This window comes from Sparus aurata, chromosome 3 (assembly GCF_900880675.1).
Source record: "Sparus aurata chromosome 3, fSpaAur1.1, whole genome shotgun sequence".
Classification (NCBI taxonomy): Eukaryota; Metazoa; Chordata; class Actinopteri; order Spariformes; family Sparidae; genus Sparus; species Sparus aurata.
In genome coordinates, this window is record NC_044189.1 from 23,230,341 (window position 1) to 23,237,613 (window position 7,273).

The window sequence follows — 7,273 nt, forward strand, 5'->3', positions numbered from 1 at the left end:
AGCAGGACAAGATACATTTGAAAATGAAATGGAAGACAGGTAGAGCTGATGCGGACAAAAAAACAAAACCATTTCAGTTGTATCCATCAGTTTCTCCAGATGATATGCTACCACCATGCAAGTGAACAGGTTTACTGCATAAAGACTTACTGACAAACATCAAGACTTATGGACAACAACACAGACACACCCATACTGGAAATATGGGAACACTTGAGCAGAGGTGGAAATGAGTAATGAGGGTTCCTGAGTTGGGTCAATGTGGCATTTCCACGCTAAACGTACCCACTATTAGCAAATGCCAGAGGGTCTCTCAGAGTCCCCCTCACACTATTAACCCACTCTCAGTGCCACTGGACTGGGAAAATGGGGACTAAGGGGATTTTGCCCGGAGGAATACCTCCGTCTGTGAAGGTGCACGCATGAGTTGCAACCATAACCATAAATATGCACAGCCAGATAAATGTGAGACTTCGCTAGTGTCGACACGTGGTGCATGTGTAAGTGTGTGCGTGCAGTTGTGTTTCCATGTCAGCAGAAGCTAACCCTTGCCTGGAGTGTGTTCACACATGCAGTCAGAGGAATGAAGCTGTGGGGTCGGAGTTGAGCCGCGGCAGTGGCAGCTGTCAGCACTGTGGTGTGTGTGATGTATGAGCTCGTCCGTCACTACCAGCCCCTTCTCTGTTGAGGGGGTTGGAACAGTAATCCGGCATAACTTCCAGTCCTTCCCTCGGTGAAACCTTATCGTGGCTCGCATCAGAGTTTTATTGTTCCTTGTTTAATTTAGTTACCATCTCCTGCCTTTATATCGTTGTTTAAATGTTTGCATGGATGAGTGAGACTGGGTAAATACTGATAGTTGCTTTCTCCTTCTTTGTGAGTATGAGGATGCAAATATTTGCCTGTAGATGAGCTCGACAAGTGAGAAAACACGGGCACGCATTCACAAGTTAAACATTGGGAAAGGCTTTACTTCAAACACAATTCAAAGGCGTATGAACCATTAAGACAAAACGAGCTTTGGCTATGTTGCGGATGATAGCAATGAATATATTTAGATTCAAGTACATACAGTTTCTAGGGCTTGCTCATCTGAATAAGTTAAACACACACAAACATGCACACACTCATCAGCACACACTCCCTGGCCGGTGCGCAGCCTCCAGGGACACCATGCTGAATACCAGGGGACACACTGGTGCCACAATGCCAACATGCTGCCAGTTGGCCACACCTGAGTCAAAAACCACAGAGGCACAGCTGCAGAGCTGAGACGCCACGACACACATACATGCTGTGCTTGTGTAATAGACTGAGATAACACCCAGGAGGATACAATAAAAGGAAAGAATGCTGACGAAGAGAACTCAAAGAACTCAACCGACTCTAAAATAACAAAACAAATTCCTTGCGGGACAAAGTTGCTGATGCTCCCGGTACATTACTCGTTTCCGATCTATACCCTTATGTCTCGATTATAAGGCGATTAAAATAGATCTGAATAATGGATGCAGGAGCTAAAAGTTTCTCAAATAAGTGCTGCTCAGTGTGGGCACAGTTGCAACGACACCCTCTTTAGAGTGTCCTCTTTGATACACCTTTGGTAGATAAAACATGATAAAATGCCCTCTAGGGTTCCCTTCCAGTGGATGAAACTAGTGAAGTGCCCCTCCTAACGATAAAGATATCACTGCATGCTTGTGCCCTTTTCAATTTCCTTGCCCCTGCCCTTCAAACTTTCGGAGTCTGCCACTGTCTTTAGCCCTCCAGACACCCTTAGAGTCCAATTCTCTGTGCAGGGACTATTAAAAGCCTCATGTACTGTATGTCTTTGAGATAACACGCAATCATAGAAGGCGTGTTACCTCATGTCCCTTTATTTACTCCCCCCTGAGGCCCACTGAAGCACATTGAGCGGCCACCACCGGCATCCCTTTATGGCTGTCCATTCCGTCCTAATGAATTACATCTCACATAATTTCCACCTTTGTTCATGCACGGCGGTGCCAAGAGCCCCACATCTGACACATGTATAAATCAAAGAGCAGTTCACCGTTTGGATTAAGGTTGCCGGATACAAGGCCTCGTTTGAGTTACGCTGTAAAGTATGAACAGTGCGTTAGCTGTGCGCCGTGCCAAGAGCACATGCGGAGCCAACCGAGAGCCATGACAAGTGCACATAAGCACATTTTATATTACTAGTTTTATGCCTCACCATGTTTACATCAATCATGTAAGGAGGGAACATGCCCTTCAACTACAGTACATTGTGAATGTTCTCGCAGCAAGCTGAGACAAAGACGAAGAACAAGCTTTTGTTTTTCTGAGGTTCATTTTCTTTCCCTCGCAAAATGCGACATCTTCGAACTAGCTGTGAGACCGAGCAAGTCAAGGGGCAGCAGCAAACAAACAAAACAGCGAATAACTCATCTGTATTGAATCTCTTCCTCCAGTGATTATTTGCTTGATTTGTTTTCTTTGCCCTCTGCAGTCGGCGGTTTGGTTGCATCCTATGGGGCCCCATTGCACACAGTGACAGAACGCTCTGTTTTGGGTTGCATTCGTATGGCTATGGAAAAACACCACCCACACCGGCTGTGAGTCATGCAGCAAACACATGTCTGCATAACTCAAAATAATTGCATAGCATCTATCTCCAAAAATCTAGTTATGCCCTTCTCTCCCTTCTCTCTAACCCTCGTCTCTTTTCCCCCCACAGTGAAAGACACAAACAAGAAAACCAATAAAGCGCAGGCCTCTGAGACGGTAACACCAGAGCTCCTCATCACGAAATGATATTAACAGCACCACGAAATTCTCTTTGATGTGAGCAAGCTTACTATGTGCAATAACCGACCTGCCACATATTCACAAAGAGAAAGAAATAGTAACCGCAATCCACCACCACTGGCCAGTGTCCTCAGATGCATGTGGGATTCGCAGAATCTTGCAAGGCTGCCCCAAAATTAAGCGTTCTCTTCCCTAACGAACGCTGTTTGTTTGTGAAATGCTGTTCATGTTTCTTGATCTAGCTCTCCGCATGACGTGGTCTTTACTTCGAAGCGGCTTAATGGTGAGGAGAAATGTGGTGGTCAGTGTGACCCTGACCCGTCTCTGCTTCATCACCGTTTAATGGGATGTTGCCATTAGCAACACAAGCAACACGTTTGATTGCTTTCACCCTCTCCCTGCAATGCAAAGTTGTGAGCTGGCAGCAGGGCCGTGGGAAGTAGGGATACTGCGGGTTCTGCAGCACCTGCCGCTGGAGAGGGGTCAAGCTGCAGACATGCACAGCACCAGATGCAAAACAAATTAAACGTATTAATTAAAATGTTTGAGTAAGTTTGGAGTAGGGCTTGGTGATCAAACGATCTCGATAATATCGATAAAATCTTCCGCGATAACGATGATACATTTACCTCTCTGTTGAAAACACCACACCAACAGTCAATCGTACAGCAGAGAAACAAATGCACGTGTGGTGGATGCATGTTTCCAGCCCCTCACACTAACAACAATTCGGAATGGCCCCCGTCCACCTGTGTGTCTCGACTACGCTAGAAATGAGCCGTCCAACTAGCAAAACCGAGTGTGAGGAAACAGCGGAAGATGACGAAAATGTACCAAAGAAAGGTCAGACCGCTCCGGTCATTTGGAAATGGTTCGGCTACCTGAAGTCTGACAAAGCACAGACCAGTATAAAATGAAAAATGCGCCGGTGAAACACTAACAACCCCTTCCATGATCTAAAAAAGTGCCACCCCATAGATATGATGCCTATAAACAATTTGGAAAATAAGGTCCTCAAGAAGCTGATGACAGTGAAAGATGCTAAATACACTCTGCCTGGGTGAGAGTACTTTTCCCAAACATCTTTCCCTCAGCTCTATGCAGGGTGTAAATAAAGATTGGAGGAGCAGCTCAGAAATCTCAAGTACTTTGCAACCACCACTGAAATGTGGTCTAGTCGCACGTCCGAACCATACATGAGTCTCGCCATGCTCTACGTGGACGAGGATTGGAAACTTCAAAGCAGATGCCTTCAAACGGCATATTTTCCAGATGACCACATCGCGGAGATATTACCCAGTGGCTTGTGGAAGCACTCACTTCATGGGGACTCAGCGAGGACCGCCAGGTGTGCATCACAACAGACAATGGTGCATAAATAGTGAAGGCCACTTCACTTAACAACTGGACACGACTGCAGTGGCCAACGGCTTCATCTAGCCATTGGTGTTGCATACTTTGAATGATGAAATTTTCAAGGATTCAGGTGTCCATCTTCTAATAATAAAAGATTTTGCAAGCAACAACATGAGATATTGTTTTAGATAACCACAGCCATAAGCAGTTACTACTTTGCTTTTATACATTTTGTTCACATTTTCGCGGCTTAAGATCTATGCAAGGCATGTGAATGATTTCCCTGTAAGGCCACTGTCACCTACTTGCTAAAATTGGTACATCAAGAGAAGAGCAGTGAGCTTGCAGGTGATCTAAGTCACCAAAGACTTTTCAAATAGCCAGAGAAATATGCAAATAACATCCCAAAATATACTGGGGGGGACACAATGGCCTACTCATGTATTATTCAATATGGTGTCAATAGTTTAAAGGATAATGCTTGTGTTGTTTAATTGTTTTCTTAATGACATTGTGTGTGAATGAATTTAGTAAGTGTAGACCAGCCTGTTAATTGGCAGCATTCACTGATGACATCATCAACTATTTTACCTCTGCCCGGTATTATAAAATGCTATTAGTTTTATGTAATCATAGTGTTGGCTATTCTAGCGTAGTTTTGTGATATTTTTCTTTTTATTTCTTCATGTCATCAGTGAATGTTTCTGAGTTGTCTTGAACACAATTTCTATATCGCCTTTCTATGTATCTTCAGAGAGGTGGGAGAGACAAGAGGGAAAAGGCTGTTGGACTATGTGAAAGAGCGGTCAGTGCCTTCTCCTACTCTTGGAAAAAGAAGAGAGACCTGGCAGCAGCTCAAGAGGAGCTCAAACTACCCCAGCACAAGATGGTCACGGACTCACCTACAAGATGGGGCTCACGTCAAAAGATGGTAGAGAGTGTGCTGGAATAAGAGAAGGCCGTCGCACAAGTCTTGTCAGCTGACAAAAAGACCAGGCATTTGATTCCCACATAGCAGGATATTGATCTCCTTGAATCTTTCCACAAGGCACTGAATCCACTTCTAGGATTCACCGACGCCCTCTCTGGGGAAGAATATGTCAGTATATGCTACCTTAAGCAAAAACATCAAGACACAGTCACTGAATTTTTCAACGAGAAATACGATGACGTGATCACTGATGACCTCTTGGACATGGCATCACTTGTAGATCCTAAAAAGCAGAGCCATGACGGAGATGTTGGAAGTAACCTGCAAGCTCCTGATGCAGACAGTGAGACCGATCCCCTGGCGTGGTGGAAGATCAATGTAACATCCTTTCCCAGAGTGAACTGCCCAGCCAAACGTTACCTTTACATACCTGCCACCAGCTCCCCCTCAGAGCACGTTTTAGCACAGGTGGCAACATTGTTTGATGCCGTCGGGCGACTTTAAAGCCTGACACTGTCGACAGATTAGACTTTCTTGCAAGAAACTTGTAGTGAAGTTGCCAAGAATGTGCATTTTTTCTACTGGATTAAACAGCAGCATAATCATCCTCAACATTTAAGTTTTTATTTTATTTTCTTTAATCAATGTTCAGTTCAGTATACCAAATAACATGTTTGAGAGGCATTTAAAACAAGGCACTTGATCAGAATCATTGTTTACATTTTTATTGTTCTATATAATCCATGTTCAGTATATACAGTACCTCTAAAATGTATTGGAGACATTTGAAACAAGGCATTTGTTGTTTACATATTCATCATTTCATTTATTCAGTGTGCTAAACATAAAGCCATTTGGTTGGTTGGTTGGTTGGTTCTATTGAACGTTTTCTCACATTTTCATTCTGACAATAAATAACCATAATTAACCCTCTGGTTTGTCTAGGGTTCTGTCCTAAGGAGAATACTCAGAGTACTTAAAACTGTATACATTAACAGTATTTTTATTATTGTTCAATATATATCGTGATAATTATCGACATTGATCAATATAAAAAAAAAACATATCGCGATAAGAACGTTGGCCCTATCGCCCAGCCCTAGTTTGGAGAAATAATTATTCTTCCAAAAATATTTGAAGCAATACATTAGAGTTATTTTCTTCTTTCACCATTTGAAATATTTTTAATTCTCTATTTTCAGTGTGTACGACTTTTCCTTCAGTTCTCACACCTCACCTCCTTCTGTTTCTCCCTCGCTTTGTGTGCCTGCTCTATTGAATTTCCTTTTCAGCAGTTTTATAAAGTCGCACCAAAAAAAAACCCAAAACATGTTTTTTTTGTGTTTGGATTTTCCTCACCAGCGATTCCATTTTCACAACAGCTGGTGAACTGTGTGTGGCGGAGGCTTGTTGTTAAAGACTTAGCGACTGGTACCAACATACCCAATGACATCGGCACCAACAAGGTGCACTTACAGGCTTGTAGTCTACAAAAGGCGCAAGTTAAACAGGAAATCTCGCACCGTAATCAGTTCATTTAGAAAACATACTGGAGAACATCTCTCTCTCTCTCTCGGTTTCTCCGCAAAACCTGTAGGTTTCTTAGTAGACTATGAGTAGAGCGAGGGGGGATCTTGAACCAGAATGCACTCTGACAAATAAACTCCCCTGCCCGATGTGTGAGTTAGGGGATGCTTGGTTTTTGCTCTGTTGTGAAACAGGAAACAGTAAGCAACAGTAAGTAATATCATATTGTGTTTACAAAGTACACAAAAAATTTTCCTGAAACCATTTTAGAAAGGGAAATGAACATGAACATGGTTCATATTTGATCAGCACTGCTTTGTTTCCCCCTTGATCTGTTTTTTTTGTTAGCCTCCAATTTCATGATATAGGAACGATACTGCAGCCACTTCGGGTCCACGATCATTCTAAAATTGCAGCTAAACAGTATACTAAAATTTGTTTCTAAAAGCATTTTATGAATGAATTTTAGAAATAGGCAGAATAGTGACATAATCTCAGGTGGTAGGATATATAGGAGCTTGGTGAGAGGCCTCTTACTTGATCTGAGAGAGAGAGAAAAGTCGACACAACAGCCCTAAACCCCAGACAAAAAAAAGGAGGGCTTTGGGTGCAGGCGAAAAGTAGAGAGGTTTGATATTGTTAACTTGTAGTGATACAAGCGGAGTGAAA